Source organism: Syngnathus leptorhynchus, chromosome 4, assembly GCF_054491065.1.
Source record: "Syngnathus leptorhynchus isolate UIUO chromosome 4, UIUO_Slep, whole genome shotgun sequence".
Lineage (NCBI taxonomy): Eukaryota > Metazoa > Chordata > Actinopteri > Syngnathiformes > Syngnathidae > Syngnathus > Syngnathus leptorhynchus.
Genome location: NC_141198.1, coordinates 18,452,350 through 18,474,975, shown reverse-complemented (window position 1 = coordinate 18,474,975; position 22,626 = coordinate 18,452,350). Strand labels below are relative to the sequence as shown.

The 22,626-nt window shown below is 44.8% G+C and overlaps 1 protein-coding gene and 48 non-coding genes across 53 annotated transcripts in view; all 49 read right to left on the bottom strand.

The window, feature by feature from the left end:
• The window catches only part of LOC147058669 (netrin receptor UNC5C-like), a 132,958-nt gene extending 118,728 nt beyond the window's left edge, over positions 1-14,230 (bottom strand). For all 5 annotated transcript variants that reach the window (XM_085910126.1, XM_085910129.1, XM_085910128.1 and 2 more), the window contains exon 1: positions 14,034-14,230. The gene's annotated coding sequence lies outside the window, so the exon portion shown is untranslated. The remainder of the gene's footprint in view (positions 1-14,033) is intronic.
• A 448-nt stretch (positions 14,231-14,678) lies between these two features.
• trnas-uga (transfer RNA serine (anticodon UGA)) lies at positions 14,679-14,760 on the bottom strand. The gene has a single exon. It is a non-coding gene; the product is annotated as a tRNA-Ser (tRNA).
• A 233-nt stretch (positions 14,761-14,993) lies between these two features.
• Positions 14,994-15,075, bottom strand: trnas-uga (transfer RNA serine (anticodon UGA)). The gene has a single exon. It is a non-coding gene; the product is annotated as a tRNA-Ser (tRNA).
• A 75-nt stretch (positions 15,076-15,150) lies between these two features.
• Positions 15,151-15,232, bottom strand: trnas-aga (transfer RNA serine (anticodon AGA)). The gene has a single exon. It is a non-coding gene; the product is annotated as a tRNA-Ser (tRNA).
• A 76-nt stretch (positions 15,233-15,308) lies between these two features.
• trnas-uga (transfer RNA serine (anticodon UGA)) lies at positions 15,309-15,390 on the bottom strand. The gene has a single exon. It is a non-coding gene; the product is annotated as a tRNA-Ser (tRNA).
• A 233-nt stretch (positions 15,391-15,623) lies between these two features.
• Positions 15,624-15,705, bottom strand: trnas-aga (transfer RNA serine (anticodon AGA)). The gene has a single exon. It is a non-coding gene; the product is annotated as a tRNA-Ser (tRNA).
• A 78-nt stretch (positions 15,706-15,783) lies between these two features.
• trnas-uga (transfer RNA serine (anticodon UGA)) lies at positions 15,784-15,865 on the bottom strand. The gene has a single exon. It is a non-coding gene; the product is annotated as a tRNA-Ser (tRNA).
• Positions 15,866-15,935: 70 nt separating this feature from the next.
• On the bottom strand, positions 15,936-16,017 carry trnas-aga (transfer RNA serine (anticodon AGA)). Its single transcript has one exon. It is a non-coding gene; the product is annotated as a tRNA-Ser (tRNA).
• A 77-nt stretch (positions 16,018-16,094) lies between these two features.
• On the bottom strand, positions 16,095-16,176 carry trnas-uga (transfer RNA serine (anticodon UGA)). Its single transcript has one exon. It is a non-coding gene; the product is annotated as a tRNA-Ser (tRNA).
• A 77-nt stretch (positions 16,177-16,253) lies between these two features.
• Positions 16,254-16,335, bottom strand: trnas-aga (transfer RNA serine (anticodon AGA)). Its single transcript has one exon. It is a non-coding gene; the product is annotated as a tRNA-Ser (tRNA).
• Positions 16,336-16,405: 70 nt separating this feature from the next.
• Positions 16,406-16,487, bottom strand: trnas-uga (transfer RNA serine (anticodon UGA)). The gene has a single exon. It is a non-coding gene; the product is annotated as a tRNA-Ser (tRNA).
• A 77-nt stretch (positions 16,488-16,564) lies between these two features.
• trnas-aga (transfer RNA serine (anticodon AGA)) lies at positions 16,565-16,645 on the bottom strand. Its single transcript has one exon. It is a non-coding gene; the product is annotated as a tRNA-Ser (tRNA).
• Positions 16,646-16,718: 73 nt separating this feature from the next.
• Positions 16,719-16,800, bottom strand: trnas-uga (transfer RNA serine (anticodon UGA)). The gene has a single exon. It is a non-coding gene; the product is annotated as a tRNA-Ser (tRNA).
• A 77-nt stretch (positions 16,801-16,877) lies between these two features.
• trnas-aga (transfer RNA serine (anticodon AGA)) lies at positions 16,878-16,959 on the bottom strand. The gene has a single exon. It is a non-coding gene; the product is annotated as a tRNA-Ser (tRNA).
• Positions 16,960-17,035: 76 nt separating this feature from the next.
• trnas-aga (transfer RNA serine (anticodon AGA)) lies at positions 17,036-17,117 on the bottom strand. The gene has a single exon. It is a non-coding gene; the product is annotated as a tRNA-Ser (tRNA).
• Positions 17,118-17,189: 72 nt separating this feature from the next.
• On the bottom strand, positions 17,190-17,271 carry trnas-uga (transfer RNA serine (anticodon UGA)). The gene has a single exon. It is a non-coding gene; the product is annotated as a tRNA-Ser (tRNA).
• A 233-nt stretch (positions 17,272-17,504) lies between these two features.
• Positions 17,505-17,586, bottom strand: trnas-aga (transfer RNA serine (anticodon AGA)). The gene has a single exon. It is a non-coding gene; the product is annotated as a tRNA-Ser (tRNA).
• Positions 17,587-17,664: 78 nt separating this feature from the next.
• Positions 17,665-17,746, bottom strand: trnas-uga (transfer RNA serine (anticodon UGA)). Its single transcript has one exon. It is a non-coding gene; the product is annotated as a tRNA-Ser (tRNA).
• Positions 17,747-17,816: 70 nt separating this feature from the next.
• On the bottom strand, positions 17,817-17,898 carry trnas-aga (transfer RNA serine (anticodon AGA)). The gene has a single exon. It is a non-coding gene; the product is annotated as a tRNA-Ser (tRNA).
• A 77-nt stretch (positions 17,899-17,975) lies between these two features.
• Positions 17,976-18,057, bottom strand: trnas-uga (transfer RNA serine (anticodon UGA)). Its single transcript has one exon. It is a non-coding gene; the product is annotated as a tRNA-Ser (tRNA).
• Positions 18,058-18,134: 77 nt separating this feature from the next.
• trnas-aga (transfer RNA serine (anticodon AGA)) lies at positions 18,135-18,216 on the bottom strand. The gene has a single exon. It is a non-coding gene; the product is annotated as a tRNA-Ser (tRNA).
• Positions 18,217-18,286: 70 nt separating this feature from the next.
• trnas-uga (transfer RNA serine (anticodon UGA)) lies at positions 18,287-18,368 on the bottom strand. Its single transcript has one exon. It is a non-coding gene; the product is annotated as a tRNA-Ser (tRNA).
• A 77-nt stretch (positions 18,369-18,445) lies between these two features.
• trnas-aga (transfer RNA serine (anticodon AGA)) lies at positions 18,446-18,527 on the bottom strand. Its single transcript has one exon. It is a non-coding gene; the product is annotated as a tRNA-Ser (tRNA).
• A 75-nt stretch (positions 18,528-18,602) lies between these two features.
• On the bottom strand, positions 18,603-18,684 carry trnas-uga (transfer RNA serine (anticodon UGA)). The gene has a single exon. It is a non-coding gene; the product is annotated as a tRNA-Ser (tRNA).
• Positions 18,685-18,761: 77 nt separating this feature from the next.
• trnas-aga (transfer RNA serine (anticodon AGA)) lies at positions 18,762-18,843 on the bottom strand. The gene has a single exon. It is a non-coding gene; the product is annotated as a tRNA-Ser (tRNA).
• A 77-nt stretch (positions 18,844-18,920) lies between these two features.
• Positions 18,921-19,002, bottom strand: trnas-aga (transfer RNA serine (anticodon AGA)). Its single transcript has one exon. It is a non-coding gene; the product is annotated as a tRNA-Ser (tRNA).
• Positions 19,003-19,072: 70 nt separating this feature from the next.
• On the bottom strand, positions 19,073-19,154 carry trnas-aga (transfer RNA serine (anticodon AGA)). Its single transcript has one exon. It is a non-coding gene; the product is annotated as a tRNA-Ser (tRNA).
• A 70-nt stretch (positions 19,155-19,224) lies between these two features.
• trnas-aga (transfer RNA serine (anticodon AGA)) lies at positions 19,225-19,306 on the bottom strand. The gene has a single exon. It is a non-coding gene; the product is annotated as a tRNA-Ser (tRNA).
• Positions 19,307-19,383: 77 nt separating this feature from the next.
• trnas-aga (transfer RNA serine (anticodon AGA)) lies at positions 19,384-19,465 on the bottom strand. Its single transcript has one exon. It is a non-coding gene; the product is annotated as a tRNA-Ser (tRNA).
• A 78-nt stretch (positions 19,466-19,543) lies between these two features.
• On the bottom strand, positions 19,544-19,625 carry trnas-uga (transfer RNA serine (anticodon UGA)). The gene has a single exon. It is a non-coding gene; the product is annotated as a tRNA-Ser (tRNA).
• Positions 19,626-19,695: 70 nt separating this feature from the next.
• trnas-uga (transfer RNA serine (anticodon UGA)) lies at positions 19,696-19,777 on the bottom strand. Its single transcript has one exon. It is a non-coding gene; the product is annotated as a tRNA-Ser (tRNA).
• Positions 19,778-19,854: 77 nt separating this feature from the next.
• On the bottom strand, positions 19,855-19,936 carry trnas-aga (transfer RNA serine (anticodon AGA)). The gene has a single exon. It is a non-coding gene; the product is annotated as a tRNA-Ser (tRNA).
• Positions 19,937-20,013: 77 nt separating this feature from the next.
• trnas-uga (transfer RNA serine (anticodon UGA)) lies at positions 20,014-20,095 on the bottom strand. The gene has a single exon. It is a non-coding gene; the product is annotated as a tRNA-Ser (tRNA).
• Positions 20,096-20,165: 70 nt separating this feature from the next.
• On the bottom strand, positions 20,166-20,247 carry trnas-aga (transfer RNA serine (anticodon AGA)). Its single transcript has one exon. It is a non-coding gene; the product is annotated as a tRNA-Ser (tRNA).
• Positions 20,248-20,324: 77 nt separating this feature from the next.
• trnas-uga (transfer RNA serine (anticodon UGA)) lies at positions 20,325-20,406 on the bottom strand. The gene has a single exon. It is a non-coding gene; the product is annotated as a tRNA-Ser (tRNA).
• Positions 20,407-20,476: 70 nt separating this feature from the next.
• On the bottom strand, positions 20,477-20,558 carry trnas-aga (transfer RNA serine (anticodon AGA)). Its single transcript has one exon. It is a non-coding gene; the product is annotated as a tRNA-Ser (tRNA).
• Positions 20,559-20,635: 77 nt separating this feature from the next.
• On the bottom strand, positions 20,636-20,717 carry trnas-aga (transfer RNA serine (anticodon AGA)). The gene has a single exon. It is a non-coding gene; the product is annotated as a tRNA-Ser (tRNA).
• Positions 20,718-20,792: 75 nt separating this feature from the next.
• trnas-uga (transfer RNA serine (anticodon UGA)) lies at positions 20,793-20,874 on the bottom strand. Its single transcript has one exon. It is a non-coding gene; the product is annotated as a tRNA-Ser (tRNA).
• Positions 20,875-20,944: 70 nt separating this feature from the next.
• Positions 20,945-21,026, bottom strand: trnas-aga (transfer RNA serine (anticodon AGA)). Its single transcript has one exon. It is a non-coding gene; the product is annotated as a tRNA-Ser (tRNA).
• Positions 21,027-21,103: 77 nt separating this feature from the next.
• On the bottom strand, positions 21,104-21,185 carry trnas-uga (transfer RNA serine (anticodon UGA)). The gene has a single exon. It is a non-coding gene; the product is annotated as a tRNA-Ser (tRNA).
• A 78-nt stretch (positions 21,186-21,263) lies between these two features.
• trnas-uga (transfer RNA serine (anticodon UGA)) lies at positions 21,264-21,345 on the bottom strand. Its single transcript has one exon. It is a non-coding gene; the product is annotated as a tRNA-Ser (tRNA).
• A 77-nt stretch (positions 21,346-21,422) lies between these two features.
• Positions 21,423-21,504, bottom strand: trnas-aga (transfer RNA serine (anticodon AGA)). Its single transcript has one exon. It is a non-coding gene; the product is annotated as a tRNA-Ser (tRNA).
• Positions 21,505-21,577: 73 nt separating this feature from the next.
• On the bottom strand, positions 21,578-21,659 carry trnas-uga (transfer RNA serine (anticodon UGA)). Its single transcript has one exon. It is a non-coding gene; the product is annotated as a tRNA-Ser (tRNA).
• Positions 21,660-21,729: 70 nt separating this feature from the next.
• Positions 21,730-21,811, bottom strand: trnas-aga (transfer RNA serine (anticodon AGA)). Its single transcript has one exon. It is a non-coding gene; the product is annotated as a tRNA-Ser (tRNA).
• Positions 21,812-21,888: 77 nt separating this feature from the next.
• On the bottom strand, positions 21,889-21,970 carry trnas-uga (transfer RNA serine (anticodon UGA)). Its single transcript has one exon. It is a non-coding gene; the product is annotated as a tRNA-Ser (tRNA).
• Positions 21,971-22,040: 70 nt separating this feature from the next.
• On the bottom strand, positions 22,041-22,122 carry trnas-aga (transfer RNA serine (anticodon AGA)). Its single transcript has one exon. It is a non-coding gene; the product is annotated as a tRNA-Ser (tRNA).
• A 77-nt stretch (positions 22,123-22,199) lies between these two features.
• On the bottom strand, positions 22,200-22,281 carry trnas-uga (transfer RNA serine (anticodon UGA)). Its single transcript has one exon. It is a non-coding gene; the product is annotated as a tRNA-Ser (tRNA).
• A 78-nt stretch (positions 22,282-22,359) lies between these two features.
• On the bottom strand, positions 22,360-22,441 carry trnas-uga (transfer RNA serine (anticodon UGA)). Its single transcript has one exon. It is a non-coding gene; the product is annotated as a tRNA-Ser (tRNA).
• A 78-nt stretch (positions 22,442-22,519) lies between these two features.
• On the bottom strand, positions 22,520-22,601 carry trnas-uga (transfer RNA serine (anticodon UGA)). Its single transcript has one exon. It is a non-coding gene; the product is annotated as a tRNA-Ser (tRNA).
• Positions 22,602-22,626: the final 25 nt, after the last annotated feature.

Below are 22,626 nucleotides of genomic sequence, written 5' to 3'. Positions count from 1 at the left end.
AATGCGAATCCTTAGTCATGTCTGGCTAAGCCGAAATGTTCAAACTGATTCGAAATGTCTCCTCCAAAACTTTGGATTCCAGCTGAACGGCATTGTCCAACATATTTGATCCAAATGAATGAAAACCTGAAGTATATTGAAAATATTTTTGGAGTTGAATCAATGACCCGAGGCAGAAATACATTGGATGCCAGGGTTATTCAGCGGTGTTATCGGAGATGTTCAGAACCCGGAGGCTGAGAACAAAACAAACGTTTGCCAGGAGGAGCTCATGTCGCTCAAATCCTGCAGTTGTTGTGTTACCTGGACAAGACTTTTATAAGACGATTTGTGATTGGATGAGCGGGTCAGGGGGCGGGGCCACGGTCATGAAGAGCTAGTTGCTAGACCGACCTGTTGATTGTCCAGACATGTTCACCTAATTTCAGCGGGGATAGAAAAAGTCACTGCAATTGGCCCAAAATGCCACTTTTCTAAAACCAAAATGCTCGACATGTGACTCGAGCCTTTTTTTTTCTCAAGAATAAATAATTACAAGAGGGCGTTGCTATTTGGGAAAGTAATTTTAGCATAGCAGCTCTCCTGTGTTGTTGTTTTTCTTTTGTGAGTGAAGGTGTTTTTGGTCGTGTGGCGCATAGTTATTCATAAGCGCGTTTGTGCGAGAGCAGATTGCAAAGGGCGCTCGGAGAGTGGGTGTGGGTGCGGGCTAGCAGATGGTGCGAGAAAAGAGGAGCTTTAACTTTTTTTAGCACTCCTAAAAGAGCAAGTAAAGAGATTGCGCCACTCTATAATTCATTTTCCCCAAGACTGATTTTTTTTTTTTTTTTTGCTAAAACATTTTCATCAGAAAAGTGGGGACCAATTTTATTTCAAAATTTGAAATCCATTACCAATGTCTGATGACCAGGAGGCAATGCTTAATTTGATCTGAAAAGCAGACTAATCATGAAGATAATCACATCAAGTTTGTACAGCAGTTTTGGCAACATGGCCCGGAGCCCCGGTTACTGGAATAAAATATTATAAAATTCCCAAATTTCCAAGCAGCACGAATGAGATCATTTTGAGAAGTCCCTAAACTGCATACACAAACACTCAAGCAATCGGTGCTTCTTCAGACATGCCGACCAAATAATTTGTCAAATGAAAAGAATAACATTCTAATGTTAAACAACCCTTCCAAGAAAGCCTAATAATAAAAAAGAAAGAAAAGCCAAATCTAAAAATGAAGCTCAAAGCTAATAGTGAAGTAGAGGGTCACGATTTGTCACTTCCACCATAGTGTGTTCGTCCTCGGGGAGCGTTCACAACTGTCAGTGTGCGACCAGCTGCACGGGTTGACTTGTCATTGCTCGGAGACATCCGCACGCACGCATTGAGAATTACACACGGCGTAGCACAAAGCATAAATGGAGGGCCACCGAGGGTGTGGTGCTCATTGACTGCTGACAGTTTGTGTCCTTGTGTCCCTCCAGAGGAATAATGCAGAGTGACATTCAGTGTCCACTACTGACACCCGGCTTGACGTTACATAGTGACGGGGGGGTGGGCGCCCTTTTTTTTTTTTTTCGAGTCCCTTATTTACCTCTGAGATGATGTCAGAAGGCCGACGCCCTCTCCACCTCCCCTCTTTCTGCACGCCCCTGGTTGGACTTGCGCCTGCACCTGGGTGGCTAATTGCACAAATGAAAGGACGCACAGCTAACGCGTACGTCTAAAGAGACAGGCAGATTGATAAAAGGCCCGGTGGATGATGACGGGATAAATATAGTGTTGCCGAGAGGCCGAATGGTTCCACTGAAGGCCCGCGGTCATGTTGCCATGTTGTCTCTCCGGATTAACAACAATGAAAAAAGTTTGAGTTGAAGAGGAGGCTCGGCGTGACCTTCAAGCCACTGAATAAATAAATAGTTGATGAAGATGTTGTCGCGTTGCAGCTCCACCGGCGTGCATTTAAGATCATCAGCGGGCCAGGACTGGTTGGCTTAATGAAAGCACGTTACGTGAGCGCTCTTTCTCCTCTACTATGCCACACAAACCAGGCGAGGCACTCAAAATAGCATTGCTTCATATGGATTGATAGTCAAGGGTAGCTAGCGCTTTGAAGTTTTGAATGATTATATCACAGGGTTCAGATGTCAAAGGAAAGATTTCTGACAGGGGGAGGGTCCGGTTTTGAAGTTATGCCGACGTGTAGCCAGAATGAGCGATTCTGGAACAAGTCTTAGATGTGTTCTCATTTGCAACTGGTGAGACTTGCTTGCTTTCATTTGACTGATGGAGATGTGATTGTGGCTCACACTCGATGCACGATGTTTAGCATGACATTGAACATTTGCTTTGATCCTCCTGTTAGCGGGGCTCTGTTTGCACCACCGCCAGTGCGATGGATGATGCATGCTCCGGTATCTCCGTTAGACACGCGCAGATTAGGGAGCAGGTACAAAGAAATGTTAGCCCGGCGACTCGTGTTAACCATTCCAACCATCGCCACAAATAAATAGCTCATCGAAAGGCCTATTCGTCCTGGGACGCCGAATGTCTCCGCAACGCACGAGGTGGAATGAATCAAGGCGACGTCCGTTTCTCAATCTTTGCCATCTTCTCCTCCATATAGACTTCCTGTGTTGCCGTGGTGACCATCCCTCACTGTGACATCCTTATTGCTCTGCTCTATGTTTATATGTATATCAGATATGTGGGAAAACGATGAGCTACATAATGAGCTACAGTGAGCTCCCCCTACAGGTAACGGGTAATCAATTGTGAAGTCAGGCACTGCTCAACAAAAAACATCTTTGATCAGTATGTAGTCAAGTTTGACTGAACATTTGCATGAATTAATCAAGTGTGGTTTTTTTTTTTTTACATGACAAATGAATACATCTGATTGCTCCTTGCAATCTAAAATAACACAAATTCAAGTCAAAGTTGAGCAATCGTTTCGAGGGGTCGTCGTGAATGCGCTTTGCAAATGTTTCCGATGGTAGCAAGATTTGTTCTTATTTTTTTGAATCAAGCGTATTGTTCTCGTCCCAAATTGTTATGCCGGCGGCTGTTAATTGGTTTTGTGTCACATTAAAGACGCCGCCTGGCCTGTGAGTCACTTTTGGAGCGAGTCGTTGAAAAAGACGCGAGTGACAAGCGGGCTGTGATCACACAAAGCGAGGCGGACAACGGAAACGGATGGATGAACAAGCGATGGTCTCTTTGAACACTTCACTGTCGGCGCTGACGGTTTTAATGTTGCGATTCCTTTGTGTTCATTAGCGGCGGCACCGCACCACAGCGCACCGCAGCGCACCGCAGCGCGATGATGGATTTGTCAGTCATCACCGCACATGAATCACCTTAACAACGCTCAATCAAACATTTGTATGCAAAGACAGCGCTTAACAAATGGAATAGAGCACACGCCAATGTTAAGTTGATAATTACCAGGAGACATTTCCTGGAATCGTTAACACATCGCTATGTAGAAGATTGTTCATCCAAATGATATTTTTTGGGGGTAACACGGAGAAAGTTGAGTCTAAGTCTTTTATCGTTGTCAACTTTGTGAATTTGAGTGAATTGACCCCTTGTTTCCGCCTCACAACCCAAAAGAATAATTGTAAACCACATTACTATTTCAAGACTCTCGAATTTTGAGGACATGGGTTGGAATACTGAAAAAGGAAATTTAACCAGAATAGCATTTTTTCACCTTTGTAATATTGCTAAGATTCGCCCAATCCTCTCGACCGGTGATACGGAAATTATTCGACATGCATTTATCACGTCGCGCCTGGACTACTGTAATGCATTATTCTCTGGTCTTCCCAAGTCCATTGTCAAAAGTCTACTGTTAGTACAAAATGCAAGGCTGCTCTCACGGACAAGAAAATGTATTATTTTCTTATTTAGGCAGAATCAAATCATGCACTCGCGTCTTTAAAACAAGTCTTCTCGCTCCAAAAATATTTTTCTCTATCTTGTCAATATACAGCCATTTCATACTGTCATTATGTTTTTTTTCCTCTGACTCACTTCTGTTAAACATAACCATCTAAACATGAACGGAAGGTAACCGAATCCCTTTGGTCTCTATCCACCGATTACGTGTCATCTTCCACATAGCATGACGAATCGGAGGAGAACGCTTCGCAAACAGACAGATGAAATGCGCCCGCCATTGAAAAGAATCAAAACAAGAAACAGAAAAGACTCCGCCGCGTGTGTGCGTACGCGCGTAAAGGGTTTTGCTCAAAAGCCACGGGCAAACTTTTGACGACAGCTGCCTGGCAATTTGTTTCATTGGGCTCACAATCTGCCTCTCTTCGCAAATGCCGTTTGCGTACGCAGCTCTATTCATGTTGGAGCTCCAGGCCATGAAGCTGCAACTATTTTCTTTGCTTCTATGTTTGCTGGCTTTGTAATGAGATGGTAAAAAGTGACTATTTGTGTGTGAGCGTGTGCCAATACAAGAAAGGTCATTTGAAAGCAGCTACTTCTGAAATTGGTCAAATGACCACAGTGCTTCAATAAGCTCTTTTGTTCAACCAGTACAACCATTCCCTCGATTGGCCGGTGAACGATTCAACAAAATGTATCGCAAATTCTTTTCGGAGCCCCGGTTGGAAAACCGATCTAACGCCATTGGGTAAAAACACATTCTGCGCTCCCTACCCTGGTCTTCCCCTCTCAAGCGGCGCCACTTATCAGCGAGGGTGCAGGCACGGAGACCGCCTGCCGAGCGGCGTCCCCCCCCCCCAACCGCCAGCCCCCCTGCCTGCTTCCTCTCTCCTCGCACCTCCAGGTCAAACACGGCTGGGGGTGGGATTTAGCAACGGCAATTGCTGTGTCATCCCGAAGACACACTGACATTCACGAACAAGAACTGTGAGGCTTGATCCACGGTATAAGTGCACGTATAGAATATAGAGAACATATACCGTCACTGTCTGTACAGGCCCATTTCTGCCACAGCTAGCTAGCTAGCTAGCTAGCTAGCTGTGTCTGCGACATAAAAATGCATCTTCCTCGGAAAGCCAGTTACTCTCTCTCTGTGCCTCAATCACTCTCGTTGAATTGAGGGCCCACATGGCATCACACTTAATTGTTGTCAACTTCATATGCTTCTCACTCAATTTTCAAAATGTTCATTATTGAAAGGTTCCGGTGAACATAAATTGGCCAAATCATTGCAGTATTGCACTTGCAAAATGAGAGGGACAAATATTAGAAATTGCCCATAGTATGATGCAGAGCACTTCTGTTTTCATTAAAAAAAAAAAAAAAAAAAAGGAAATGGGGGAGAAAAAAAATGTAATTAATTGCCCTGCAATGATTGTTGCCGCGTTTGTAAATGTGTGTGTGCATATACAACTATGGTGTCAGCTTCATCACAGTCGGGTCAACAGGAAAGCGTTGCTGCATATTTATGAATTTATGGAACATGAGTCAGCCACAGGATGAAAGAGCTGCCAACCTCCTCAGCGTCAGAGCCACCGCTTCAAAATGTTGATGTTCATGGTCATCATGTTTGGTAAGAGTTCCAACAAAGAAGGTAGAGTTGGAATATTGCTATGTGGCAACATTGTTGACACACAACCAGTGTCAAATGTTAAGTAACAGGAACAACACAGGTTCAACCTTCCCAACAAACTTTGTACCAATCGCCTTGAGAGTCTCACAGCGTTTCACATTTGCGATTATTAGAATAATGCATGACGCCCGCAGCACTATCGCGTACGTGATGTACAGTGTGATTAAACAAATCCATCAGCCCGGCGGCATGTTGATGTCCTCGTTCAGCTACCCGCGTGATGCATTAAGTGACAAATTGCGCGGCGCAACTTAAACGTCCTGACAATTTATCCCATAATAAAAATGATCATTTTCCAAAATGGCCACCAAACTATAGTAAGTAGTAAATCAAGCATATTAAACAACTTGCAGTGTTCCATAAAACGCCGACCAAAGCGCTAAAGACGAGCCAGCTGTAGATGCTGTTTCTATGGCGACGTACGCTCAAGTAGCAGACCTCTGACATTTGCATAAAAATATCATAACGAGCGACGCGTCGTTCTTGGAGTTTATTGTTGGAAAACAGTGGTTTACATTCTACATCGTCAGCATCGGCAAAACAGAGCATAACATTTGACGATGGCATCTGCACTACAATGATTTGCTGTATGGAAAATAGAAACAAATGAAGAAAAGAAAAGCATTTTTCTGGTGATAAAATTGCTCCTTTTGGTGACCGGCATGGATGAGGGAGGCGGCGTGCTAGGTTTAGGGTTGGGCTAAGGTTAATGTCGCTAAGGTTAGGAAGATAACGTTTGGCAATTAGGGGGCGGGGTCACTTTAGCCTCAGAAAGTCATTAAAAAGCTGCTGAGGGAGGGAGGGAGTTGCGTGGGAAAGTCACAAAGTCATATTACAATAGTCATACGATGAAGTCGGAACAAAGTCAAGTCCGAAATTGCAATGCTAAATGTTTTTTAGTATCAGTGTTGATTTCTTTTTTGGGCATTTAATGGCTCAACGTGTTTCCCGTGCCTTTAGCCAAGAGGATGTCAAAACGTCCTACTTCTCTCGGCTTTTATAAAACGCATTAAGTCAAACTGTTGTTTTGTATATTTGTCAGAAAAGGATATAAAGTAGCAGCCTGAATCCACATTGGACACGGGGATTTAGCTGCAATGTGAAAACACACAAATAGCCCGTCAAAACACACTATACACTTCAGAGTTGCAAATTAAGCAATGCGGACTGAAGACACTTTCATCAGATGAAATATTTTAAAGTCTATAAAGTAATATTTATTCATCTATTTGTTTGTTTGTTTGTTTTTCCAGTTGTAATTTTTCCCAGCTTGATTGTTTTTCAGTATGAAATATATTGCCTTGATTGGCTATCTCTATTTTTCTGGGGGACTGACTCGGGTTTAGCCGACTCTTCACTGCCATGAATCGCAAGTGGACTTTCATCGAACATTCTCACTCAGTAAAAAATAATAATAAAATGCTCTGGAGCAGAACTGACTCACCTTGAGAGTCACACAAGGACTCGGTGACCAGCTAAGTCTTAAAAAGAGTCAACGTGCAAATGGTTGAGGGAGGGATCTTTGGGACGTTTGGAGTGGCTACTTCACTCCTATTTTACGACCAATCGATCACAGAGTGCAAAAGAAACACTCGGACTCGCGCGGTGCAATGCCGTGTGCGTAATCCCATGCGGCTCGAGGGGGATACACGCAGATGTACTTTGGAGGTGTGAAATATCCCAAAGCACAAGGAGGAAAGGCTCTGAAGAACGACCAGATGTTGGGGGGAAAATAGCAATGATTTTAGGGAAGGGCAAGAAGTTCTGCTGTGAAAATATGTCATTTAAAAATTAAAAAGCCCTTCCGCCCCACAACGACTAATTATTCTTCACATTTCATTGTCACGGGAGTTATGGGAATCTTATGATACTTTCAGACCAAGACGCTAAGTGCCTTTCCCAGGTGGAACAGATGACACTTCATTCCCATCTGTTGACATAACAAGAACCTTGGTTGGAAGTTTAAACTTTAATTAACTGCTTTATTGAGCTAGATACAATCACCTGAATGACATCGACCGACGAGAATCTCCGAAAGCCCTCGTGACGTAATTTCTATCATAAGATAGAAATCGTATCGAAGGTACCAAACTCTTTGATGCCAGAGATGCTCAAAATTCAAGCGGGCAAACACGACCATTTTTTTTCTGACAATAAATCAATTTAGTGTCGGCAGACCCAAACGTCAGATGACGAAAGACTGATAATCGACAATTTAAAAAAAAAAACAACCGTTTAAAAATCGAATTAAAGCAACAACAACAACAAAAAATGGTCGTTTTCACGTCGGCGTTGCGAACGCTTAGCTTTGCATTTGTCGATAAGCTCTGTATTTTGCTTGTTAACCTTGGCCTGAGATAGCAAATAAGCAAAACATCAAAGCTTTTTCACCCCATCTTTTTTAATGAGTTTGTGCATCAATACAAAATGATCAAAACATGTCCCACCTTGAGTTCACTCCGCTCTGTGATGGTGGTCGTGTTTTGCATGTACAACAGCCTCCCTCCCTCATGCAGTATGTAACTTGATAATGTACAAAATTTATCACACAGCTAAGAGCCTTTATTCTGTCTCCTTAGACAGACTCATCCATTATGCAGAGATCCATAATTTCCAGGCGAGAGAGAGAGAGAGAGAGAAGCACCCAACGAGCAAGATCAGATAGTCCGTGAAATCTGCGGTAATTACGTGGATTAATGAATCGGAGGGCCAATCCCGAAAATGGAGATTAATTCATGTGACGTGGCCATCATGTTGTATATTTATCAACGTCAAGATGGCGTTTTATGCGCACGCCGTGGGTCTCGCTAGCTAATAAAAAGATAATGCGTGTCATTTACACAGCGACAGATCATCGAGAGGAAGAAGTGACGGCAGAGAGCCTGTTAGAAAGTAATCCTTTGGTTTTAGACGGGATTTAATTAGAATCAGTCTTCAGCAAAGATGTGATTTATGAGGCTTGTATGCTAATGCCTGACTGCATGTTGGCATGTGTGACAGCTTAATATGCAAAGTGAAGCAGAACAACGCTACTTACTTACTTACTCACTTACTTACTTGAAGTACCAATCTGAATATTTTGTTGCGCCAGTCCGGCTGTGGGCTTTATTTACTCAACTGCAGCTGGGCGGCAAAGAATATTACTAAGTCTCCTTTTCTCCCCGGCTAGGAATTCTACCTTTCTTCATAGCACATGACTCAACAGTCTTGTCTATTATCAAAGGTTGTTTTTCTAATCGCCCTCGTGCTTATCACTTGACCTGGACAGGTCACCGGCTAACTGCGGGGCTCGTGAAGACAAACAACCGAGTACGCTGATGAACCAAACGGGCATGACAAATTCCACCAGAGAGTCAAACCACTCCGACGTGTCGGCACAGGTTTGGTCCAATTTGCAATCACGTATTGCTCACATTTTTCTTTTGGACCACATTGCCCTTGAAAGCACTCAGCGTTTCTTTCCTTCCTGCCTCGCCATCAGCGCTAATTACAGCAAATGACTTTTTACTCGGGGGTAGGCCTGAAGGCTGCCTGATGTAGGCGACGTGGCGTCAATATGCATGTTAACGGCATTCCCTCTCTGTCCTTCATTAATCAAGGTAATGTAGAACCGGCGCGGGGCGGCGGATCACGGGAACACGTGTCAATTATCATCCGAACGAGGCGACCGAGCGTTAATGAGGTGTGGACCGCAACATTAGCATTCGGGAGCTAAGAAGAATGCTAACTATCCAATCGTGAATAGAACTCGGAAGCGCCACTTGTCATGCGGCCAGGTCTGAAAGTCCGTCCTTACAAGACCCAGGCGGCGCTCGGGATTTAAAAAGTGCCACTCGTTATAAATGGCGGGGGGGAGTGACGGGGAGTGAGACTTTTGAAGCCACATTTGCAATTTAATTTGGACTTTGATGAAAAAAAAAAAAAAAAAATCTCTCAAGAATCATAAATGCTTTTACGGGAGGTCAATTTGACCGAGGCAGATGTGCAACTGAGTCCAAATGACATAATCTGGACGCCTGCTTCGTGCTTGGCTCGTCTGCCCCAGTTCTGAGGTTCAGATTTTCAACGATTCGACACTCATCTTCCAACATCATGAGAAACATCCACTTAAAACCAGTACAGGCGATTTTGGCATTCTTTTCAAACTCTAGCCAAACCCAACGGCAAGACCACTTGCAAAATAAAGCCCAGCCATCTGCATTCCGTGTCGCATCTTAAAACGACAACATAAGAGACTTCATTTGCATCATTATCATCAAACAAAATGTGCTTTATTTATTGCACGCGAGTACACAGGGAAAGAAAGTGACGCAGATGCCACCATAAAAGCGACGACGTGAGACATTATCTGCTGACGTCGAGTTGAATCTCCTTTTAATACTCGCCTTCTAATTTACATTGTCTATTACGAGTCGCTAACGACTTTGACCTTCTCCTGCGCTTCGCAAGCCCGTGCGTGTGTGCGCGTGTACGCGTGGCGTGGTGGGTGCAGGAATGAAACAAAGTGAGAGTGAAGGAAGGACAAGGGAAAAAAAAAAAAAAAAAGTAGAGGAGTGTTTTAGGACCCTGGCATTCAGCGGGGGTCATAAATCTCAGCTTTATGGGGAAATGATGGCGGATAACGTACGTAAAGGTCACCCAATGATAGATCAAGAGGACGGACGGCGGTGCTGATGAGCCCGATCGGTTCTTGTAGACATCATCATTTTCATTTGTTTATCGGCCTACGGTACATTTCCGTGTGTCAATACGCCACAGCGGACATTCCAATTCAAAGAGATGTGCTGTTCAAAGCGGCCGCTTGTTTCTGAAGACAAACAGGATTCAATAATACGACGACTTGCTTTCATCCGGTGTGACACAACGTCCGATCATTTGACAACAACACTCCGGTAAACACCAAAGCGTGTCTTTATAATTCGTGTCTTGAAGAAAATAACAAGAAATTCCATAGAGGAGACATGAAACTCAGTTCAAAAGAGAAATATTATATCAAAATGGGCTTTTGATTGTCAAATAACATATGTACAAACAACAGTGTAACAATCTTTACAAACTATTTGCACGTTATTTAGCGGCAATGGGAAATTTGTATGTGTGCACGTGTATATCCATTGTACTCTTAAATATAAATCATCTCACTACTCTTTTGTCTCTTTTTGTGACACCCTTTGTAGTAGATTTGAATTGGCAAACACTTTGATCAACAACAAGTTGCATGTATCGGTCAAATTCCGAACGCTCTGCCATGTCATCCAAGTGCTGGCAAATGTTTTTCCACCTTAATGCTCCAACCAGACTTGGATAAGACATTTCTCAGTCTGCCTTTGATGGTAGATAGAGCATACTTTGTGAATCACTGAAGTTGCAAAAGAGAACGTTATTGTTCTGCCTGTCACTGGCATCACAAACATACATTACTGGAGGTAAATAAGAATTGTCTAACCAGTAAATTAAAATTGCATAATTCCTCGTGGCGCATCTGATGATCTATTATGGAAAACCAATGTTTTGCGGCACAGTGGTTTTATGCCTTGGCATATGCGCTAACTACCCCATTCGCAGACACCTCTTTTCTAGACACATCAACTATTACCATGATGTTGATGAAAACCAAATATGCAAAAGGAAGATTTTGAATAAGCGCAATTTTAAAAAAAAAAAAAAAAAAATCAATAAAAGTGAATTGGTTAAATTATGTTGACAGGTTAATTTGTTAAATTATGTTGACAGGTTAATTTGTTAAATTATGTTGACAGGTTATGTTCCTATCACACACAATTTTAAATTTCAACACCCAAAAAAAAAAAAAGAAAATACTAAACATTTTCTATGGTCTGTGCCTTTGAGGGGCGGGTCAAGTCTGTGGGTGAGGGTTTGGGTGTGAGGTGTGGCCAAAAGCAGGACTTTTATGAGTGCACTCATTGCAATTGGCTTCTAGTGATCTGCCAATGTTTTGTAAAGTTCAACAACTGTGGCTGTCCTTTTCCACATGGGAGCATTACAGTAAGTATTCTATATTCGATGTACCAGTGTGTTTGTGTCATCGACTTGGCTCATAAAAAGTTTGAGACAGCAGCCATAACAAATGTAATCATTGCCTCCCATCTCCTCAGCAAAGTTCGATGAGCACAAATGAGCATGTTTTGACATTTGAAAGATCCCGGAAAAACTAATTGCACATCATTTCCTCTAATAACACGGGAAACAGGCCGTCATTGATCGCAACTCAAAACACAGACAGATTATTGATTGTGCTCCTCTGCTGATGGGAAATACCAAACACTGATGTAACCTTTGTTTTGTTTTGTGGCTCGGCATGCTGTACACAACAATTCTTGGGACTCGTAGTGTGTTGTTGTCATATTTCTTACGCTGGCGAGCAGCCTAGTGTTTCATGGCCTCTGGCATGGTTTCTCGAACCTCCGCTCCATGTAACATCTCCAAAAGTTGTGGAGCGGTGAGGCCAATTGTTTGATTTTGCCGTAGGCTCAAAACATTTTTGTTTGCGCTGCAACTAAGTTGAAAAGCAGAGAGCGGTTGCAAGTATTGTGAAGATGTAAATAGAGATGGTTGAAACCACCAACCCCAGCTCCTAAACGGCGCACCAATATTATTGAAAAAAAGAAAAGAAAAATTATTTGGGGGTGGATTTGAAAGAATTTTACTGGGGAAAATTGATTTGAGGTACGAGTACTTGTGAATTTATCGCCGGCTTTCGAGGTATTACAGGTGGTGCGTTGCCTTTATGTGAACGCCGCAAAGTCGGCACAGGATGTGAAGTTTAACAAGTGACATCCACTTCTCCCAACGAAAGCAATTGTTGCTGTCAGAGACCATTTCAAGACGAGACAAGATTTGACCAAACACTGCCGCCATTGATGGCGGGATACAGATGCTGTTGTTGCAGTGTTGAAAAAACAAAGTCTGTTTCACGCAGAGATCCCGAATTGACCCAAAAGAGTGAAAGGATGCTGCAATGTCGTAGCGGGGAATCTTTTTTTTATTTTTGGCTTGCTATGCCCATGCTGCTAAATCAATAAAGTTATTCCCTGGTCATCACCTTTGGCCTGTAAGGAAATATGACTATCCAGAAAGGAGTGGTCACCTCCAAAAAGATAATGTGATGGACCGCATCCAGAATAGCAAAAAAAAGTTACAAAACTGCTAGCATCAGTCAATATGATACTATTATATTATTATATAATGTACTATTGATGGTTTAGCATTTCACTTTTTACATATATTTTCAACAAACACACACACACACCTTGCCAAGATGTCACAATGCAGTGATAAATGGGCTCTGCACCTGTGACAAAAGCACAATAGCCCAAAGAGGTACTTTCCATTTCACATCCACTCTGCATAGAAATCAACGCTACCTTCAAATAGACACCTCCTTTCCACCACGCATTATCAAACAAGTAGTGACTGAAACTCAAATGTGAAGAAATTGTATGTGAATGCTGGAGCGTAGGCGGCAGACTGAAGAAATGCAGGGGAAATTTTGAAAATGAAAGAAATGTTAAACACAGCAGTTACAAAAGGTACTGGGCTATTTATGCGACAAGGCATTTTCCCTTGTTCACCTCATGCCTGAAATTCACACCCATTCTGACAAGAGTGCCGTTGCCTACAAATACGTTTACATCTCACTAGAAACACTTTACATTCAAATGTCCAAATGTAGGGGAAAAAGAAAAAAGAAAAAAACACCACTTGTAATCGGTGTTATTCCAAATTTGCATCTTCACAGTCACCATCACTCGGGCAAGCGGTCATCGACAATTTCTTTCCACTGGTGTGATCGATTGCAAGTAGCGATTCATCCATAAATGCCAGAGTGAGCACAATAACATCCCTCCCCAGTATTAATATTGAACACGGTGATTAATCTGCATCTAATGCATCTTTAAATTAAAAAAAAAAGGAGCCTGCCTAATCAATAAAAGAAAGATGGTGGGAAAAGTAAAGAATAATGCTTAATCACTTGCGAGATGAACTATTTAGTCAGAGTGGCATTCACTCTATGCATGTTTCATTTCATAATGTTCACATGCGACATTGAATAACTCTGTACTCATGCTAATGTGGATACCAGCGAGGACGCTCAATGCAAGTTTTACATGACAGTGGAAACTTTCATTCATCCCATGACCAAGCTCCTAAGGAAATGTACGTGTATATCAAATAAAAACATCTATTTTGCCTGAAATCCTCGTATCATAATTACAGTGTGTGTTCTACGGCTAATGGCAGCAAATGTTGCTTTCGTAAGCTTAACATTTCCTATTTTTCTTATTCATCAATCAGTTTGCCTTCAGAAACAGTTGGAAAACAGACTACCCTCATGCAAGTGAGGCATTCTTTCACATGTAAAGCCCTGACAATGCAATGACCTACCTACGCATTAAGCGGAAATGACTATGAAATGGAGACTTACCTCAGTGACTTACAAAGGTCCTTCTGCTATGATCAATTCAAAGAAATGCTCATAGTTTTTGTTCAGTTGGTTATGATCAAGAATTTACTTTCACATTTTTCTTGTGCTGCTTTGTGTGTCTGCCTCACTAGGTAGTGTGACCATCCATGCTCATTTTCCTTAACCAATCAGATCCCAACACTTTGCGCCTTGTCCAAGTGTTCCTCGTTGTCTCATCAGTTGGTATCGAGTGCCCTGTGATTCATTGTACTTGTTTCATCCAGTTGCACTTGATTGTCCAGTCAAGTCCTTACTTTAGCAAAAACATGGGTAAGTTGGACACTCTTGTTCGCTACCTCGCTGAGTATCTCACATTCAACCACAAGATTTTAGTCCAAAACTTGGGTCGCGGTTGGCAAGATTCGAACCCCAATGGATGTCTAGTCTATCACCCTAACTACTCGGCCACAACAACTGCTTTGAGGTATTGTCCTCGCACCGTCAAAATCTAAATTGTTGGCAGAATTGGAATCTCCAGGGGAGACCCCAATGGACTTTTAGTCCATCGCCTTAACCGCTCGGCCACAACAACACTCTCTTTGCTACTCCCCAAAATGCATGTGGTAAATATCTCATATTACAGCACGAGATTCTAAAAAATTGGATTGTTGTTGGCAGGACTCGAACCTGCGAGGGGAGACCCCAATGGATTTCAAGTCCATCGCCTTAACCGCTTGGCCACAACAACACCCTCTGAGATACTCACCGTCAAAATGCATGTGATGAGTATCTCATGTTACACCACGAGAGTCTAATGTGGATCGTTGCTGGCATGACTCGATCCTGTGAGGGGAGACCACAATGCATTTCTAGTCCATCGCCTTAACCGCTCGGCCACAACAACACTCTCTGTGATACTCCCGTCAAAATGCATGTGATGAGTATCTCATGTTACACCACGAGATTCTAAATAATATGGATCGTTGCTGGCAGGACTCGAACCTGCGAGGGGAGACCCCAATGGATTTCAAGTCCATCGCCTTAACCGCTCGGCCACAACAACACCCTCTGTGATACTCACCGACAAAATGCATGTGATGAGTATCTCATGTTACACGAGATTCTAAATAATATGGATCGTTATTGGCAGGACTCGAACCTGCGAGGGGAGACCCCAATGGATTTCTAGTCCATCGCCTTAACCGCTCGGCCACAACAACACCCTCTGTGACACGCACAGTCAAAATGCATGTGGTAAATATCTCATATTACAGCACAGAATCTATAGAATTAGATCGTTATTGGCAGGACTTGAACCTGCGAGGGGAGACCCCAATGGATTTCAAGTCCATCGCCTTAACCGCTCGGCCACAACAACACCCTCTGTGATACTCACCGACAAAATGCATGTGATGAGTATCTCATGTTACACCACGAGAGTCTAATGTGGATCGTTGCTGGCATGACTCGATCCTGTGAGGGGAGACCACAATGCATTTCTAGTCCATCGCCTTAACCGCTCGGCCACAACAGCACCCTCTGTGATACACACCGTCCAAATGCATGTGGTAAATATCTCATATTACAGTACGAGAATCTAAAGACTTGGTTCGTTGCTGGCAGGACTCGAACCTGCGAGGGGAGACCCCAATGGATTTCTAGTCCATCGCCTTAACCGCTCGGCCACAACAACACTCTCTGTGATACTTCCGGTCAAAATGCATGTGATGAGTATCTCATGTTACACCACGAGATTCCAAATAATATGGATCGTTATTGGCAGGACTCGAACCTGCGAGGGGAGACCCCAATGGATTTCAAGTCCATCGCCTTAACCGCTCGGCCACAACAACACCCTCGGTGACATACACCGTCAAAATGCATGTAGTAAATATCTCAGCACAAGAATCTAAAGATTTGATTCGTTGCTGGCAGGACTCGAACCTGCGAGGGGAGACCCCAATGGATTTCTAGTCCATCGCCTTAACCGCTCGGCCACAACACCACTCTCTGTGATACTCCCGTCAAAATGCATGTGATGAGTATCTCATGTTACACCACGAGATTTTAAATAATATGGATCGTTGCTGGCAGGACTCGAACCTGCGAGGGGAGACCCCAATGGATTTCAAGTCCATCGCCTTAACCACTCGGCCACAACAACACCCTCTGTGACACACACCGTCCAAATACATGTGGTAAATATCTCATATTACAGCACGAGAATCTAAAGAATTGGTTCGTTGCTGGCAGGACTCGAACCTGCGAGGGGAGACCCCAATGGATTTCTAGTCCATCGCCTTAACCGCTCGGCCACAACAACACCCTCTGTGACATACACCGTCAAAATGCATGTGGTAAATATCTCAGCACGAGAATCTAAAGAATTAATTCGTTGCTGGCAGGACTCGAACCTGCGAGGGGAGACCCCAATGGATTTCAAGTCCATCGCCTTAACCGCTCGGCCACAACAACACCCTCTGTCACATACACCGTCAAAATGCATGTGGTAAATATCTCATATTACAGCACGAAAATCCAAAGAATTGGTTCGTTGTTGGCAGGACTCGAACCTGCGAGGGGAGACCCCAATGGATTTCTAGTCCATCGCCTTAACCGCTCGGCCACAACACTCTCTGTGATACTCCCCGTCAAAATGCATGTGATGAGAATCTCATGTTACACGAGATTCTAAATAATATGGATCGTTGCTGGCAGGACTCGAACTTGCGAGGGGAGACCCCAATGGATTTCAAGTCCATCGCCTTAACCGCTCGGCCACAACAACACCCTCTGTGACACACACCGTCCAAATGCATGTGGTAAATATCTCATATTACAGCACGAGAATCTAAAGAATTGGTTCGTTGCTGGCAGGACTCGAACCTGCGAGGGGAGACCCCAATGGATTTCTAGTCCATCGCCTTAACCGCTCGGCCACAACAACACCCTCTGTGGCACGCACAGTCAAAATGCATGTGGTAAATATCTCATATTACAGCACAGAATCTATAGAATTAGATCGTTATTGGCAGGACTTGAACCTGCGAGGGGAGACCCCAATGGATTTCTAGTCCATCGCCTTAACCGCTCGGCCACAACAACAACCTCCGTGGTGCCTACCGTCACAATGCATGTGGTGAGAATCTCATATTACACGAGATTAAAAACTTGATTCGTTGTTGGCAGGACTCGAACCTGCGAGGGGAGACCCCAATGGATTTCAAGTCCATCGCCTTAACCGCTCGGCCACAACAACACCCTCTGTGATACTCACCGACAAAATGCATGTGATGAGTATCTCATGTTACACCACGAGAGTCTAATGTGGATCGTTGCTGGCATGACTCGATCCTGTGAGGGGAGACCACAATGCATTTCTAGTCCATCGCCTTAACCGCTCGGCCACAACAGCACCCTCTGTGATACACACCGTCCAAATGCATGTGGTAAATATCTCATATTACAGTACGAGAATCTAAAGACTTGGTTCGTTGCTGGCAGGACTCGAACCTGCGAGGGGAGACCCCAATGGATTTCTAGTCCATCGCCTTAACCGCTCGGCCACAACAACACTCTCTGTGATACTTCCGGTCAAAATGCATGTGATGAGTATCTCATGTTACACCACGAGATTCTAAATAATATGCATCGTTATTGGCAGGACTCGAACCTGCGAGGGGAGACCCCAATGGATTTCAAGTCCATCGCCTTAACCGCTCGGCCACAACAACTCCCTCTGTGACATACACCGTCAAAATGCATGTAGTAAATATCTCAGCACAAGAATCTAAAGATTTGATTCGTTGCTGGCAGGACTCGAACCTGCGAGGGGAGACCCCAATGGATTTCTAGTCCATCGCCTTAACCGCTCGGCCACAACACCACTCTCTGTGATACTCCCGTCAAAATGCATGTGATGAGTATCTCATGTTACACCACGAGATTTTAAATAATATGGATCGTTGCTGGCAGGACTCGAACCTGCGAGGGGAGACCCCAATGGATTTCAAGTCCATCGCCTTAACCGCTCGGCCACAACAACACCCTATGTGACACACACCGTCCAAATACATGTGGTAAATATCTCATATTACAGCACGAGAATCTAAAGAATTGGTTCGTTGCTGGCAGGACTCGAACCTGCGAGGGGAGACCCCAATGGATTTCTAGTCCACCGCCTTAACCGCTCGGCCACAACAACACCCTCTGTGACATACACCGTCAAAATGCATGTGGTAAATATCTCAGCACGAGAATCTAAAGAATTAATTCGTTGCTGGCAGGACTCGAACCTGCGAGGGGAGACCCCAATGGATTTCAAGTCCATCGCCTTAACCGCTCGGCCACAACAACACCCTCTGTCACATACACCGTCAAAAAGGATGTGGTAAATATCTCATATTACAGCACGAGAATCCAAAGAATTGGTTCGTTGTTGGCAGGACTCGAACCTGCGAGGGGAGACCCCAACGGATTTCTAGTCCATCGCCTTAACCGCTCGGCCACAACAACACTCTCTGTGATACTCCCCGTCAAAATGCATGTGATGAGAATCTCATGTTACACGAGATTCTAAATAATATGGATCGTTGCTGGCAGGACTCGAGCCTGCGAGGGGAGACCCCAATGGATTTCAAGTCCATCGCCTTAACCGCTCGGCCACAACAACACCCTCTGTGACACACACCGTCCAAATGCATGTGGTAAATATCTCATATTACAGCACGAGAATCTAAAGAATTGGTTCGTTGCTGGCAGGACTCGAACCTGCGAGGGGAGACCCCAATGGATTTCTAGTCCATCGCCTTAACCGCTCGGCCACAACAACACCCTCTGTGACATACACCGTCAAAATGCATGTGGTAAATATCTCATATTACAGCACGAGAATCCAAAGAATTGGTTCATTGTTGGCAGGACTCGAACCTGCGAGGGGAGACCCCAATGGATTTCTAGTCCATCGCCTTAACCGCTCGGCCACAACAACACCCTCTGTGACATACACCGTCAAAATGCATGTGGTAAATATCTCAGCACGAGAATCTAAAGAATTAGTACGTTGCTGGCAGGACTCGAACCTGCGAGGGGAGACCCCAATGGATTTCTAGTCCATCGCCTTAACCGCTCGGCCACAACAACACTCTCTGTGACATACACCGTCAAAATGCATGTGGTAAATATCTCAGCACGAGAATCTAAAGAATTAGTTTGTTGCCGGCAGGACTCGAACCTGTGAGGGGAGACCTCAATGGATTTCTAGTCCATCGCCTTAACCGCTCGGCCACAACAACACTCTCTGTGATACTCCCGTCAAAATGCATGTGATGAGTATCTCATGTTACACCACGAGATTCTAAATAATATGGATCGTTGCTGGCAGGACTCGAACCTGCGAGGGGAGACCGCAATGGATTTCTAGTCCATCGCCTTAACCGCTCGGCCACAACAACACTGTCTGTGATACTTCCCGTCAAAATGCATGTGATGAGTATCTCATGTTACACCACGAGATTCTAAATAACAAGGATCGTTGCTGGCAGGACTCGAACCTGCGAGGGGAGACCCCAATGGATTTCAAGTCCACCGACTTAACCCCTCGGCCACAACAACAACCTCTGTGACATACACCGTCAAAATGCATGTGGTAAATATCTCAGCACGAGAATCTAAAGAATTAATTCGTTGCTGGCAGGACTCGAACCTGCGAGGGGAGACCCCAATGGATTTCAAGTCCATCGCCTTAACCGCTCGGCCACAACAACACCCTCTGTCACATACACCGTCAAAATGCATGTGGTAAATATCTCATATTACAGCACGAGAATCCAAAGAATTGGTTCGTTGTTGGCAGGACTCGAACCTGCGAGGGGAGACCCCAATGGATTTCTAGTCCATCGCCTTAACCACTCGGCCACAACAACACTCTCTGTGATGCTCCCATCAAAATGCATGTGATGAGTATCTCATGTTACACCACGAGATTCTAAATAACATGGATCGTTGCCGGCAGGACTCGAACCTGCGAGGGGAGACCCCAATGGATTTCAAGTCCATCGCCTTAACCGCTCGGCCACAACAACACCCTCTGTGTCATACACCGTCAAAATGCATGTGGTAAATATCTCAGCACGAGAATCTAAAGACTTAGTATGTTGCTGGCAGGACTCGAACCTGCGAGGGGAGACCCCAATAGATTTCTAGTCCATCACCTTAACCGCTCGGCCGCAACAACACTCTCTGTAATGCTCCCGTCAAAAGGCATGTGATGAGTATCTCATGTTACACCACGAGATTCTAAATAACATGGATCGTTGCCAGCAGGACTCCAACCTGCGAGGGGAGACCCCAATGGATTTCAAGTCCATCGCCTTAACCGCTCGGCTACAACAACACCCTCTGTGACATACACCGTCAAAATGCATGTGGTAAATATCTCAGCACGAGAATCTAAAGAATTAGTACGTTGCTGGCAGGAGTCGAACCTGCGAGGGGAGACCCCAATGGATTTCTAGTGCATCGCCTTAACCGCTCGGCCACAACAACACTCTCTGTGATACTCCCGTCAAAATGCATGTGATGAGTATCTCATGTTACACCACGAGATTCTAAATAATATGGATCGTTGCTGGCAGGACTCGAACCTGCGAGGGGAGACCCCAATGGATTTCTAGTCCATCGCCTTAACCGCTCGGCCACAACAACACTCTCTGTGATACTCCCCGTCAAAATGCATGTGATGAGTATCTCATGTTACACGAGATTCTAAATAATAAGGATCGTTGCTGGCAAGACTCGAACCTGCGAGGGGAGACCCCAATGGATTTCAAGTCCATCGCCTTAACCGCTCGGCCACAACAACACCCTCCGTGATATACACCGTCAAAATGCATGTGGTAAATATCTCAGCACGAGAATCTAAAGAATTAGTACGTTGCTGGCAGGAGTCGAACCTGCGAGGGGAGACCCCAATGGATTTCTAGTCCATCGCCTTAACCGCTCGGCCACAACAACACGCTCTGTGATTCTCCCGTCAAAATGCATGTGATGAGTATCTCATGTTACACCACAAGATTCTAAATAACATGGATCGTTGCCGGCAGGACTCGAACCTGCGAGGGGAGACCCCAAAGGATTTCATGTCCGTCGCCTTAACCGCTCGGCCACAACAACACCCTCTGTGACACACACCGTCAAAATGCATGTGGTGAGTATCTCATGTTACAGCACGAGATTATAAATAATAAGGATCGTTGCTGGCAGGACTCGAACCTGCGAGGGGAGACCCCAACGGATTTCAAGTCCATCGCCTTAACCACTCGGCCACAACAACACCCTCTGTGATACTCCCCGTCAAAATGCATGTGGTAAATATCTCATATTACAGCACAAGATTCTAAAAAGTTGGATCATCGTTGGCAGGACACGAACCTGCGAGGGGAGACCTCAATGGATTTCTAGTCCATCACCTTAACCGCTCGGCTACAACAACACCTTCTGTGATACAGCCCGTCATAATGCATGTGGTGAGTATCTCATCACACCACGAGATTCTAAAAAAGGGTTGTCGCTGGCTGGACTCAAACCTGCGATGGGAGACCCCAATGGATTTCAAGTCCATCGCCTTAACCGCTCGGCCACAACAACACCTTCTGTGACATACACCGTCAAAATGCATGTGGTAAATATCTCAGCACGAGAATCTAAAGAATTAGTACATTGCTGGCAGGACTCGAACCTGCGAGGGGAGACCCCAATGGATTTCTAGTCCATCGCCTTAACCGCTCGGCCACAACAACACCCTCTGTGATGCTCCCGTCAAAATGCATGTGATGAGTATCTCATGTTACACCACGAGATTCTAAATAACATGGATCGTTGCCGGCAGGACTCGAACCTGCGAGGGGAGACCCCAATGGATTTCAAGTCCATCGCCTTAACCGCTCGGCCACAACAACACCCTCTGTGACATACACCGTCAAAATGCATGTGGTAAATATCTCAGCACGAGAATCTAAAGAATTAGTACGTTGCTGGCAGGACTCGAACCTGCGAGGGGAGACCCCAATGGATTTCTAGTCCATCGCCTTGACCGCTCGGCCACAACAACACTCTCTGTGATGCTCCCGTCAAAATGCATGTGATGAGTATCTCATGTTACACCACGAGATTCTAAATAACATGGATCGTTGCCGGGAGGACTCGAACCTGCGAGGGGAGACCCCAATGGATTTCAAGTCCATCGCCTTAACCGCTCGGCCACAACAACACCCTCTGTGACACACACCGTCAAAATGCATGTGGTGAGTATCTCATGTTACACCACGAGATTCTAAATAACAAGGATCGTTGCTGGCAGGACTCGAACCTGCGAGGGGAGACCCCAATGGATTTCAAGTCCATCGCCTTAACCGCTCGGCCACAACAACACCCTCTGTGACACACACCGTCAAAATGCATGTGGTGAGTATCTCATGTTACTGCACGAGATTATAAATAATAAGGATCGTTGCCGGCAGGACTCGAACCTGCGAGGGGAGACCCCAATGGATTTCAAGTCCATCGCCTTAACCGCTCGGCCACAACAACACCCTCTGTGATACTCCCCGTCAAA